Source organism: Falco peregrinus, chromosome 9, assembly GCF_023634155.1.
Source record: "Falco peregrinus isolate bFalPer1 chromosome 9, bFalPer1.pri, whole genome shotgun sequence".
Taxonomy (NCBI): Eukaryota; Metazoa; Chordata; class Aves; order Falconiformes; family Falconidae; genus Falco; species Falco peregrinus.
This window is the reverse complement of record NC_073729.1, coordinates 34,759,283-34,773,611: the sequence shown is the minus strand read 5'-3', so window position 1 is coordinate 34,773,611 and position 14,329 is coordinate 34,759,283. Positions and strand designations below refer to the sequence as shown.

General features: G+C 41.4%; 1 long non-coding RNA gene across 4 annotated transcripts; it reads left to right on the top strand.

Annotated features, from left to right (window-relative positions):
• Positions 1 to 745: 745 nt before the first annotated feature.
• On the top strand, positions 746 to 12,514 carry LOC129785211 (uncharacterized). Of its 4 annotated transcripts, XR_008748889.1 has the most exons (5): positions 746 to 1,055; positions 7,250 to 7,319; positions 7,443 to 8,004; positions 9,113 to 9,365; positions 9,704 to 12,514. It is a non-coding gene; the product is annotated as an uncharacterized LOC129785211 (long non-coding RNA). The 4 variants fall into 4 exon arrangements; XR_008748892.1 differs by lacking the exon at positions 7,443 to 8,004; XR_008748891.1 differs by lacking the exons at positions 7,250 to 7,319; positions 7,443 to 8,004.
• Positions 12,515 to 14,329: the final 1,815 nt, after the last annotated feature.

Here is a 14,329-nt window from a genome sequence, read left to right as displayed (position 1 = left end):
GAAGTTAACATTTTTATTAGAAATTTGAACCACTTCACAGAGGCTTCCAGAGAAATTAGTCTCCAGCGTAACACTCTGAGAGCAGCCGATGACCACCATAGTAAACCTCCTGTTAAAAGTGCCGTGAACTTTATGAAGAGTTGCATTTGCTCGTCTGGAGGATAAATTTGGCCCAAGGTAGAGCTGACCGCATCCTGAATAATTCATTAAGAGAATTTATTCCCTTTCTATTTACAAACTGTCCGAGCAGTCTGGTTTTTGTATGTGTTCCTCTATTCATTACGTGCTAGATAGTTGGTGACTAATCCTTTTTCTGTGAATTTTTGACCCGTTCCTCCGCTCTGACTGAGGGATAGATCACCCGATGGTGCTTTGCTGCCTTGACAGGACAGACGCAACGTGGATATTTGTGTTCTAAACCAGATTCCTCGATCTGATGATTCCTATAAATATTCGTGCCAGGAGGCTTCTGTGCTAAAGGCATCACAAACAGCAAAAAGAAAGAGTGAGAGCACTGCTTGTTTCAGTTCGACTTGCTAACTCAAGGAAATAGTGGATTTATTTTTTTTACTGAGCACTTGATGGTGGGCATTATTTCTTTATGTAACTCCAGCAACTGTCTGAAAGGACTTGGAAATGCCCCAAATTCCATTTTTTCCTTCTCTTTTTTGAAATGTTAGGAAAGGAACAATCTGAAGGTCTGCCTGTGCTGTGGGCGGTTAATAGAGATAATTGTCAGAAGTGGACAAGGCTATAGCTTCCTGAGTGGTGACTGAAAGAAAAATGAGGTGTCACTTTTCTTCAAACCTTTCCAGTTCCTTTGTAAAACATCACTATTCCTTAAATAGAACCGAACTGCTCTTACACCTTCCTCTCCTTCCACTGCAACCTATTTATAAAAACCACCAGTGTGGCCAAATGCACTGAATGAAGCAGGGCAACTCCTGAATTGTCCAGATCATCTTTGGTGGTACCCAGGTTCCTCTTAGACAGCTTCGCTTCAAGATCATTGATGTACTTCTGACTCACCAGCACCTATTATTCTACTTTTAGCGGTAGGATCAGAGCCTTTCCCTCTCTCCCTGATCCCTGTAGTGCCTCCCGAACCCGCTCCTGGGTGTGATGTTCCCCAGCTGCTGCTGCTGGTCACAGGCAGCCGAAGCTGCGCAGTCAGCCCCGTGGTTCTCCTGCATCTGCTGTTGACGTTTCCTGGTGGGTGCAAGGCTGACACCATCAAACAAGTAATTCTTCAGCCCTTGAAAAACCCTGGCGCAACTCAGCCCATCCCTTAGGATGGGAATAACAGGCCCTTTCCAACTTCTTTAACAAAATGACAGCGGGGACAGGAAACTGATGGATGTCTCAATATATTTATTTCTGGCATTTTGATCAAGTGCCGTACTGATGGGAAGGGATATGTTTGCAATTAAAGCCAATGAGTTAACTGTAATATTTTTTTCTTTTCTTTCCATCTTTTAAAAGAAAACATGCGTTCAAAAGGAATCAAAAAGAAAAAGAACTTTGGAATTTTCAGTAGTACAGAATTACTTTTGGAAAGGAAAATCTGTCAAACCAAGAGCAGTTATTTTGCAAGTAGCTGTAAGAAAATAAGGAAATTAAGATATCCCTCCTCTCTTTTTCTTCTCCCAGTTACCAAAAAATTTGATGAAAAAAAAGCCCCACAACTTTCAAATTATTAAAGCCCAGTAAAAGAAATCTTACTAAATGCAATGATTATAATGTAGAATTTTTAATCTGCTCTTAGGAGCAGTTATCTCTTCTTTGTACTTAACAATTCAAATTTCTCATTTATGGGGCTTCACAACATAAATTACAATATTTTGACAATTAATTTGTTACTCCTTTTTGACAAGTAAAAGAATTATTAATTATACTCTTATTCAGTAGTCCTAGTCAGGCTTTAAGTTAACATTTCCTAATAGGCATTTCATTCTGATTTAATAAGATAATTATTATATTATAAACAAATATAAATTGATTATTAAACACATTTATTTTGGATTAACAGCAATTCCATAGATATGATAGCCATTAAACATCAATGAAAAGACTTTCATTAATAAACTGATTTATTTACTGTGGCATAAGTGTCCTGTTCAATCTAAATTAAATCTCTATTTGGGATCCTCAGCCTGTAGTGTTACCAAAGGCATCTTCATGTTTGAATGCTGCACAAAAAGCATTTCTAGTTCAGATTTGCAAGATGCAATCTCAGAAATAATCAATCCATATTAAAAAGTCTTTGGTTACTGCTAGATAACTAATTATACAGACACAGCCTTTGTGCATGTCTATATGAGATATTCTTTGTTATTCTCTTTCTTCTGAACTTTGATGCTATTTAAAAATAAATTTAATTACCCAGTAGTTATTTACAGTGCATTTATTTTTTCCATCTAGAATTCTTTTCAAATTTGAAACCTGAAGGTCACTATCATTTTAGAGCAGTTTATTATTCATGGATACTGCGAAATTTCCAGGGGGAAAAATTGCTTTATTTTAAAATTGGAATGCAAGAAAAGAATTGTAAGATTGGCTGCACTGGGCATGAACCTGCACTACATTATAACAGCTGTTTTGCTAAATAAAAACTGCAGGATTAGGCCCAATATTTTTTTTTTTCATTAGTAACAGTAATTTAAATGCTACCATGCAAAATATGGGCGTGTGTCTGTGACATGCAAATTTATGAAAAGATGACAGGCTATCTAGCTTTTTTGTAAGGGTTTCCCACCTGATTCTGTGGGCCTTATCTGGTAAATTCACAGGAGGAAGGTCGCCCCCCGTGTACTGGTGTTAGCAGGGATGCGCTTTGTGTCCAGTCTTCTTTGTTTCGTTTTTTAAAGGCCAGATGTTACACGCAGCTGCAGACCTCCTTAACCTAATAAAACAATTTAGAGCAGATTGTTTTTGTTACATTACTATTTTTTTATTATTTTTTAAGAAGGTATTTTTTAAAGAAGGTTTAAAATGTTTTGCCTCATCACAACAAGGCGGTTAGATGCATCGATGACCTTAGGAAGAGCAACCAGTTTTTGTGGCTCAGGTGTCCCCAAATAAGGTTGTTGAGGCCAGGACCTTGCTGCCACATTTAGTTTTGGGTGTTTCAAAGAAAGGTGGGAGAAACTGGGATTTGCCTGCTGCAGGAGATGCTTAATTTGGCTCCTGCAGGCTAGAAGTCCCCTCCACACTGAACTGTAGCAGTGGAGGGGCAAAGGAATGTAAGGTTTTGCAGAGTGAGTTCATCCTGCTGCTTTCTTTTTCCCTTGCTCCGGGCAGAGGAGCGAGCAGCATCGCCGAGAGTGAAAAAAGAGAGCAAAGAGGGAAAGGCTGCGGCTGCTGAGAGCAAGTGCAGCTGCCTCGTAAAAACGGCTGTGCCTGGGTTGGGAGAGGGGCTGCTGAGGCTCAGCAAAGAGCAGCTGAGGTGATGGTGGTAGATGATGTGGAGTCAGAGAAAGGGTAACCTTAGCCCCGCTTTACAAGGGACAGATTTATCACTCTCCGGGTCAGGAAGAAATGCTTGGTGACTGCAGAATGCCTGCTCTGTGGTCCTGTCCTCGTGGCCCAGCAGAGCAGCCAGGCGTTTGGGGACCGGTGGGCGTCAGGAGCAGCACGTTCCAGCTGTCCCTGCTGCAGTCACCTTGTCTTCGGGTCCGCACAGCTTCACGGTCAGCTGCTGTCACCGGCAGGGATGGTAGCAGAGGGCAGCTCTAACTGGGTGAGTTGGAGGTCTCTGTCCCAGTTGGGTGAAAACGTAGGAGGAGATATTCCTTCTCTAAAGCAGCAAGGGTGGTCAGGACTGGAGAAGCAGCGGAGCTTAAATGAGCTGTGTTAGGATTTTTGTACTATGGCTTTTTTTTTTTTTTTTTTTTGAGGTTGCATGCACATGGTGGTTCCTTCCTCTGGTCTACTTCTCCTACAGCTCTGGAAAACCACTCTGGAAAAAAATGATGGTCAAAGGATGCTCGTATGGGGATTCCCCTGGCCTGCATCGGGGCTGGGGGGCAGCAGGTGATGAAAGATATGGGATGTTTTCTCTTGGGCAGGTTGCTAAAACTAACAAAAATGCAGTAACACATGTGAATGAGGAGGGGGTTTCTCCTCTGTTCCTCGCTTGTGCAAAGGGCTCAAAGTAGGTGACAACTTTGCCCAAGAGCAGAAAGTGGAGCAGAGTTCCTGATTTAATTATTTCTCCCCCCTTCCCCTGGACTTTCGTGGTTTTGTGCTGAATGCCTTTGGGTCAAACTGCAGTATTTGTAACACTGCTTTACATGTGATTTCCTGGGGGTAATGCCTTGAGTCCCCAAGACTTGCTGCTGTTATGACCTTTGTCAGGTCTGACCTACAGCCACAGGCTAGGCGGACTGCTGCTCCCAGGTGAAGTGTCTTCTCCTATAACGATCCCTGGATGGGTCTCCCCTCAATAAAATATCTTGTTAAGATCTTCAGACTGAGAAAGAGGTGAGGGATTAAAGTGAGAATGAGTTGGGTGCAAAGCTCCCTTCCTCCTTCTCCAAAGATGCTGAAGGTGCATGGTACATATAGCTCCTTGCTCTGTTTGTCTCTGTTTTCAATTAGGACTTCATTTTTAAGTCAAATGATCAACCTAAAAATGAGGAACTGGCCAAAAAGTAGTTGAACCAAAATTGTGATGGGAAACACCTATTTGGATAAGTTGCTCTGGATGGTGTAATCAGGTCTGGAGCCAAACACCGAGATTTTTATTTGCATGGAAAAGCTGGAATTAGCCAGAAATACCTTCCTTGCTGTCACACTAGGGCTCTGCAGTGTGAGTTCTACACAGCCGTGTGCGAGTCGTTCCTGACAGACCACTGTCTGACAGCTCTGCTTTTTACGGGGCATCTACGTTTCTTTCCCACACACTTTCTGTATCTTCTGCATTATTGCTTTTAAATCACTCTTCCTTTAATTGGCTCAGGAGAAAGGGCTCATTCTTTTGCCTCTAACTTTTCTTTTTGCCCATAAAGTATTTAGGAAAAAAAATGCCGAGTATGTAAACTAGAGATCATTAGAGGTTGCGGGCTTTTTTTTGTGTGTTTTTTTATTTTTTATTTTTTTATTAAAGACTAGATTCAGCAAAATATTGTTTTCTCCCAGGCTCTAGGTCTCTATTTAGATGATTTTTAACTCTGTTTTTTATTTATATATTTATTCATTAGATAGGCCCACAGTCAAGGAGAAGGGGAACACGGGGTTATTAATCTTTCCTGTCATCCACTCACAGATGTGAAGTTCACACCACAGCAAATGTGAAGTCAGCAGTACGCACCCACAAGGTGGAAACTTCAAGCGAAACAGGCAGCGAGGAACAGGGGTGGGAGATGGAGCGCAGGAGGGGAAGAGGGAGAAAAAAAGGGAAAAGGGATAAAAAAAAAAAAAAAAGGACAGGGGAGTGATGAATGACAAAAGGGATGGGAGAAAGATGGATGAACAAGGGAAATGGGAAGAGAAATGAGACGGATGGAAAAGGCTAAAGAGGAAAGGCAGATAAGAGAGAAAAAAGTCTGAAGAAAGAGTAGGGGAGAAATGAGAGATACCAAGACAGAATATTTCAGATAGGGTGTTAATGTAGCTGGGCCTGCCTGGGTGCTTGGATATCCTGAAGATGTAAAGGGTAATCACTCTCTCAGCATGTATATGCTATTGATATGTTAATATAATTTTCTTTTTCATCTGAAAGCAATAAAGTTTTCAAACTGGCTGATTAACTGGGTCTGGCTGATCCTGTATGTGTACATGTATTCACAAACAGTTACGTATAAATATTTATACTCTACACACAATAGCGCCTGAAAATTCCCATAAAACAGCAGCCAGCATTAAAAGTTCTATTAGTACTGATGTGACATTGGACAAGCATGTTTGTGCTGATATATCCCACCACAACATCAATCCTAGTGCAGCTTTTTGGGAACACAAAATGCAATTGGGCAACTTTAGTAGAAACTTTGAGTATGTTATATTAAAAACAAGCCGTCAATAATGCAGTATGAGGGGTCTTGGGTCACATTTGGCTACAGGTCATATAATGTGGGCAGTCTTCTTTACAATTATAAGTCAGGTTTTTAAAAATGTGTAATTTCTCTGTCATGTTATAAGACTTAGCTCCTTATATAGGCTTATATATTCAAGACCCTGCAAATTACTTGTTAAATCATTGTTTTAGTTCATTTACAGATGCAGCCATAGAGAGAAAGAAGTCGTTAAGTAAGTTCAATGATCATTCTGGTCAGCTCACAAGAGGGAGTGACATGACCACCCCAGCTGCCATCCCACCTAGAAAAAGTTCCTCCTCAGAAATTCTGCAAGTTCATCAGTAGTTTTAAACTACAAGCTGCATAATGGGGCGGGGGGGGGGGGGGGGGGGGGGCGGGGCTCTGGAGCCAACTGCAGAGTTGGGATCTCTGTAGGGCTGTGAAAAAGATGAAGAGGGGCAGGCTGAAAACCCTTAGTTTCTCTGTAAAACTCAGCAAAAGTAGCCTGACAATTCAGCTTGGTTTTGCTTTCAAAAAGATTGAATAGCTCCCCTTGCTTATCCTGGCCAGAGAGTTTGTATCTGTCTGAAGTTTAAAGCTAAAATCTAACCCTTGGACATTTAGTACAGTTTACAAAATCTTACTGTCTCTCCCTGGAATCATTCTGTGAAGCATTGCTGAAAGGGTTATTTTATTAATTTTCTTTTTTAGTCAAACGGGCCCCATCCTACATTCAGATATTCGTGGAATAACTTGTCTACATACAGGTCTTGTACTTCGGTTGATTTATTTGATGACCTGTTAGATACACTTCTTTACTGGACTTTTGCTGCTCAGAACATTTCTGCAGGCTTTTGTGAGCTGTTGCGTATCTGTTACCGTCTTTCTGTGTAACGCATCTGGGATCAGTAGCTGCAGGACTTAAATGTATCTGCTTTGTTCTTGTATCAGTTCATAATGTTAGCATGCTTGGGTAAATCAAGGAAATAGCTGTGTAATTTATACCGTATGTTTTTATTTACTGCACTACTGGATCTGTGCTGCAAGGTGACCGAGTCTGTTGCTGAGCTCACACTGACAGTCAGGGCTGTGCAGTTGGATTTTTCCTTCGCTTTTTGCACAGTGAGCAAGTATGGAAGCTGTACCTGTGGGACTGTACAGGAGAGACCTTGTTTTTGTGTCTGTTACAAATCTTTTATGTAATATTAGCACTTTTTTATTATTATTATTAGGAACTGAGGAGTATCAGCTCTCTGCTACCCAGATTCTTACAAAAGGGGAATTTGTTATTCCTACTTAAAGGTACGTGCTCAGAGTGGATGTACTTAGTGATGCTGGCTGTGAGTGGGCCAGAAATAAGCCAGGGGATTCTGGGGTAAATCAGTGGAATTAATTTGACTACGGTTATTCTGATTTCATTTACAGAAATTGGGAAGTTGGCCCTTTTTTGCTTCGATACTGAATTTCAGCAAATTAATTCAGAAGCCTCTACAACCCAGAACACTTCATCTCCAACTCTTCCTAGCCTAATTCTCAAATTCCTGATTGAATGCCACTTTCTTGTGAATTTCTGGCTTTGGTCTCTTCTGTGTGTATGCGATGAAATTGGTTTTCTTTTTTTCTAAGCAGGGAAAAAGTAGAAACAAAACAAACTTCCCCTCCCTTCTGCAAAGGTTCAGGATAGAAAGGGATTAAAGAAAAGAGAATAAAATAAAAATATAGCTGTATTTTTTCCCCCTTTGGAAGGACCTCCCACTGACTATATCATTATTTGTCTCATGTAGGATATTGGATTCAGGATCTATAGCGGTGAGCTACGTTAGTATTGAATCTCATTTGATTTAATAAACCTCCCTTCTCCCTCGCCTGCTCAGCCTTTCCAGGCTTTGTCAGACGTTAGCAGCTCCCCCATAGTTCTGGCCATAGAGGGATAATGCGTCGCACTCTCTTCTCGACGAGGTGGGGACCTTCATCCTCCGTTGGAAATGTAGGTTCTTGTTTTGCAAATGTAGCCCCTTCCTCTTTCCCTCCCTTCACGCACATACGGTGTCTGACCCACTCCGTACCTATCCTGTCTGCTTGGGTTTATTCTCTATAGCTGGACCTATTTGCTGTGAACTTGGTCATGAAATATTTATATTGAGCTGGCTGGAGATCTGGACTTATTTTATGTTCCTCCAGTGTGTGAAGTATAGTTTTGGAGATAATCTGAAGATTTTGGGGGAGGGAAGAGAGCAGGGAATAAGATTCAATTTAAAGTGAAAAGGAGCATCAAAAAATGTTGTCAATGGACATTTTCAACATATCAGAAAAAGGAGATGTAGAGTAAAATTTCAAATCTTGAAAAATTAAACCACATAGCAAAATCTACGCTTCAGGAAGAGAGAGCTTTTGGAACCTGTCTTTAATTTTCAAATGGGAATTCTTTTGCTGGATGTGATGAGGCTTGGCATGTCTCTTGGCATGTATATGCATATGCAAGCTCTGTGTCTATGGGCTCTAATTTCCCTAGAAGAATTTAAGTAAACCTTTCTCAAGCCAATAGGAGTTAACTGTAGAGTAAGAAACTGTGCTCTATGTCTATATTAAACTCGGAAAAAATGAAATGCTGTTCTCTGCTCTAATGTGTCAGGCAAAGCTGGCTGCAGAGAATGTGCAGAGGCAAGATTTCATTTTAAGAACTGGAAAAGGCTGAAGCTTGATTACAGGCAGGCAGACTGGCAATCCCTCTCAGCCTGTTTTAAGCATATACTGTGAGTAGATCTGAAAGAGATTAAGGTTCTATGAGTTTCATTACACTGGAGTGCCCAGTATTAGAGGATTCTAGCTACAGAAAAGACTGTCTTGGTGAGTACAACACCTTATTAGACTCCAGAGAAGCCACAAGAGCAAGTCGACAGGAATAGGCTTACCAAAACCTGATTAGAGCCTGATATAACGGGAGGAATCTAAAGTTGTGATGTCAGTCTGTAAGGTATAACTGGTGGCACAATTTACTTTGAAGGTAGGGTGCTGTGGCTTGGAAGTCAGTCCTGTATGTCTTTGCTGGCTATTTATACAAAGTGGACTCTAAAATTTACCTGTTTCTCTTGTAGGTTACTAACTCAGAACTCGCAGTGAAAGCATGGACCCCAGTGATATCCAACATACTTTTTTAACAACTGAAATACTGAAGTGACTCTAGGACAAGAGGGCCAAATCCTGGTCCTAAGCACAGCGACAGCATTTGGGGTGCCTTGGCCAGGCTCTCATCGGTTCCTTTGCGTTCAGAAAGGGTGTGTGTCTGTCGATCTCAAAAGCTGCTGCATCTCCTAAAGCACCATCCAGCAATGCCAGGCAGTGGGAAAGGTGAGAACTGTTGCTTTGAATTGTAAAATCACCATATCCATAATGCATGAAAGGACCTGTGCCACAGCACAGGGTTTTCGTCCTCCTGCAGCTCTGGAAAATTGGGCAACTTCATAGTCTTTTATGAAAATATAATGTATCTTTACTGCCTTTTGAGTAGTAAATTATGAATTTGAAAGTGACAAATATTAGCAGCCTGCCTTTATTGCTAACGAAACGGGGCAGGAGAGAAAAGGAGTCTGCAGAGCCTTTGACAGAATGTTTAATAACTTTTGTGATTACTGTTTCCCAGAGGTGATATGTATAATATGTATTTTCCCTCTTTCATTTTATCATAGCACTTATGCTGGAGACTGTTGCCATGTTTATGCATTCCTGAACTTCTTCCTCAGTCAAAGGTTAGAGTGATTGAGCAACCATGGTCAAAGCAAAGTTGTGAAGCATTCTGCTTCCTTTAATGCCAAAATTACGCTGCTTTAGCTTGGCACGACGGTACAAAAATGGGCCGTAGCCATATGATAAACAAACAGTGAGGTATTAAAAGTCTGCAGTACTGGGGCAGCTGGGACTGCACTGTGGCAATCGTCTTGCACATGGATGAAGACTAATCACAAAAAATGCAAGAATAGACACCGCCTCAGGTGTATTCTGCTAGAAGAAAATTAATTTTCATTGTGGGTCCCTCTCTGTTCTGGAAACTTAAAATTTTATATGGCTTTGGTAACTTGGCATAGAAATGTTCACGATTTTGTATATAAAAATTGATCGCTAGATAAAATTTCAAGAGGCAACGTTCTTAACTTCAATTAAAAATCACCATTTTGGACTTGGCAGCTAGAGCCCACCTTTTGTTGGTGTGAAGGAAGAAGAAAGGAAAGGGAAGGCACGTGTGCCCCGAGAGAGAGAGACAGCCTAGGAGGTGCAGAGCCAGGGAGGTTTTCAAGGACACAGTTCAAGAATCAGGTGCTAACAGGCTGAGGTAGCAATATATGTTTAGGAAGGCTTTACAAGTAATGTGGAACACTTCTCCTTCCGAATGAAAACATCAGGGACTGGGTGAAAGCTGAGTTCCCACTGAATTATGAGAAATGGTCCTGCAGCTTCTAGACTGGGAGGGGGCATCACATCCATTCCTTTGCAGCTGTTTTTGCAGAAAGTACTGCTCAGACTGGTTTAATTTCAAGTGAGAAATGTTTGGGTGAAAGCTGGTACCAGCAACAGGGCAAGCTTGGAGTTCAAACCATCAGGAACCATCTCTCATGTAAGGCCGAAGCGCCATAAACACTCCCCATGTTACAGAGCCATGATGGAGAAGTTTTCATCCTTTCACCAATCCATCAGCTGTTGAACACAAAGGCAATTTGATCAAGTATTAGAAGTGTGCATCCTTGAATACCTCTGTTAAAGTAGTGCACGTGTGGTGCTGTTTCCAGGGTCTTTGCTGGGTGGCTTCCAGAGAGAAGCTGGATCCAAAGCTGTACTCTCCCTCCAAAATCATGGTTAGTTTCTTGTAACAAAGCTTAAGCTACAGCCAGGCAAACGCACAGACACTTAGTATGAGCTTTTGCTGCCTGGAGTTTAGGGTGGGCTGCCTCTAGCTTTGCTTTGGTCTCTTCAATATAGAAAACTACTCAAACCCTGGCTGTTGCCTTGAGTGTAAACTTTAACATCTGTAAAGCCATCTCAAGCACACGGATGTGTGTGCTCTCCCTGCTCTTCAACCTGCTGTCTCTTTACTCTCGTCTGAGTTTCTTTCCAGGCATGGCTCTGCAGTGCACTTCATGGCACCTCCAGGTAAGAAAACATATTCTAGTTTCCATCACCAAGTGTTTTTCTTCTCTTCCTTCATATTGGACTTCAGCACCTTTTTTCCTAATCTTTTGTATCTTGTCCATTCATTTGTTCTTTCCCTTTAATGATCAGTGAGATGAGGAGAGCATAGTGCTGTTCCAAATGTTTTCTGTTTTCGGGTAGAGTGGGATGGTACTATTTTGCTTCTTGGCAATTTGTTGATAACCTCATATCCAACCTCATCAGAAAGTAAATTATTAGCTTCGCAGTCTCAAAAATGAGAACAGATCTCAGAAAGGGTGGCAGAAAGTGACTTGATCTATATTTGTTGCTGGATATAGAAAGCCCAAGAAGTGTCAAAGTCTGGAGATGCCCTAAGTATGGGAAGTGAGACCAAATGATGGTATTTTTCTTTGGCCGCTGTCCTGAGAAAGGAACAACCAACAGAACAACGCCTCAAAGTATTTTTTTTTTTTTGTACAAATGTGCTGATGTCATTAAAAGTCACTGGAACCCAGGATACTCAGTTCTTAAATCAGCTTAAAAATAGGTTTGTGGACTCGAACTGCACAGGCTCTTCTGCAGATTTTACTTTGGGGGAACTTCCTGGGCTTTTCTCCCAGGGAGCAGCCCCCAAAACTTCTCCTAAGTTAAGGGTGAGGAATCTCCGATCATCACACAAGCTCATTGGCAGCACAGTTTGTAACTAGTTATAAAATATAAATAGCTTTTTCACTGTGAAATATTTGATATTTTGAAAATTAAGACAGTGTTATTTACTCCCTTCTCTTGCCCACCCCCCCCCCCCCCCACCATGGCTGGTGTTGCTTATGTGCTGTTGGCAGATGGGATGTGGATCATTTTAATTAGATTTTATTGGACTGTTATACAGCCCATAATTGTGATCATTACTCATTTTCACTGTGGTTCAGACAGATCCTCTATTTAGACATGATGATATTTTGATGAGACAAGTCCCATGTAACTTGTTATGTTAGGGGCCAGTAGCCAAAGCAGTGGAATTAGGTGTTTCACAGCATAAAAATTGGAGTGGATTAATAAAGGACGTAATGGTCAATTTGTGCTCCTAATTGTGCCCAGATTGTGGATGCTATGGGCAGAATGTCTCTTTGGGCTGCTGGGTCCTGTTGAAAGCTGCAGAAAACAAAGAGCCCTCAGAAGCCCAGGTAACAAGACGTGGCGTGGGGAGGGACCAATCCCCCATTTCACTTTCAGGGAGAAGGGCAAGCCTGGTGGTGTCAACAAGCGACCTTTTGCCAAATCAAAGCTGTTGTGCTTATATTTGCACCAGCTGTGTGTTTGGTCCTGTATGCTTTTCCTCCTTTTCTGTTGGTTTGGGTTTTTTTGGTTGTTTTTTATTGTTGGTTTTGGGTTTTTTTTGTGTGTGGCTGCTTTTGTAAATCACTGCAAGGAGACTAGGAATGGAGGCTAATTCTGACCTGAGAATGGATCTGTTAGAACTCTCTACAACTGGGAGCATCTTTTCTTCTGCTGGTGGTCCTCTGCTGCTTTTTGAGCAGCTGTGCTCAGGCACTGAGATGTTCCCTTTGCTTACACAATGTCTCTTTGGCAGGCTGTGGGGTCCAGCCGTGTAACAGTAATGATGATGCTCTGGCAAAGCCTGTTGCAGGAGCTGTGTGCTATTGTCGGAAGAACCGTCTTCTCACGTGTACCCCATGGTCTCCATAGTGTTTAGCGATCAGGCTTAGCTTTTTCCTCTTGACTTTCCAGAGCGACGACTGGCATTTGAACATAATACTCGCACAGTACAGATCTAGCTCTCCTTTTGAGTCCTGAGGATCATTGTTCAGTAGGAAAGTCATGCATTGCTGCCAGAAGTCATGGTTTAAGGAAACTGTCAACAATATTTGGAAGAAAGATGTAAATTTTGAGATTTCTCCCTCTATTTATGAATAAAGTTGCCTTTGGCTATCTCATTAAAAATATATATTTCTTTTAAAAAAAAATAACTTTGTGTGACCCCTACTACGCTGCATTTGCAGATGCCAAAGGTGTTAGAGAATTGAAAATGTTGGGGCTCAAGGGCTTTGGAGTGCAAATACTAGCTGGTGCTTGTTCAGAAATGTTATCTAAAATGCACTGTCCCTATCCCAGTAACAAATCAGTAAATTTCGTTTGATATAAAAATCAACCACAGCTAAGGAGATGGGATACTATATATAGTTCCAGCCTCCTGTAACAGAGTGGGGGATGCTCCAGTGCCACCTCCACCCAGCGTGGGGCGCACAGAATTTGACTCAGTCTGTTTATGTTCATCTGGACACACCTTTAAAAGGATTCTGGTACTGCCTAAAATTCTAATTGAATTTAATGTACATCTCAAGTCGGATTTTAGCATGAATCAACATTAATTCCACTTTGCATATGCAAATAAGGACAGTTATCCCTCCAGCTACCCAGTTTGTGTGCATCAGCCGTCTTTGGGGCTGCCTACAAATCGGTTTGTTCTGTGCAAATTAGAAAGGAGCTGAGCTGCGAGGTAGAGGAAAATGCCGCCTAAATCCACCCATCTGATCCATAGCAGGGTTGGGTTTTTTGCCATCTTAATCCTTTATTAAAAACAAACAAAATCAAAATATTGTACCATTTCTATGCAGAGACACAAGCTGTATTTCTCTTCTGCTCATCCAAATGGATCCATTGAGATGGAGATGCTGCTCCTGTTAGGGCTGTTGTAGTTTCCTCCTGCGTTATTGCTTCTGCAGTCTGTTAGGAACTGGAGCCTAATTTAGTGCTGGGTGACCTACCTTAACTTCTTGCTTCATTATCTCCTGCCGCTCCCTTACATCTTGAATTCTTGTCTGGATGCAATATACAAGAATGTCTCACTTCTTGCCTCTGTGGAAAAATAAATGTGATAATCTCAACAGATCCCTCTCTACTTTTACCTTAACTGTCTTTTCCTTCTTTTAAATCATAGCTGTAACACATGGACAGACAAACTGACTTCCAGCTCACTTCTTTGGCCATTATGCTCGTGTTTATGTTCAACAGTACTCCCACAGCTAATAAATACAAATTAGTCCAAGTCAAATGCTCCTTGTAAAAAATCAGTTACAAACTTATCCTCATTTTTCTATTTATTAAAAAACATTCTAGGTTATTAAAATGCACTCATTTTTTTGGTAAGT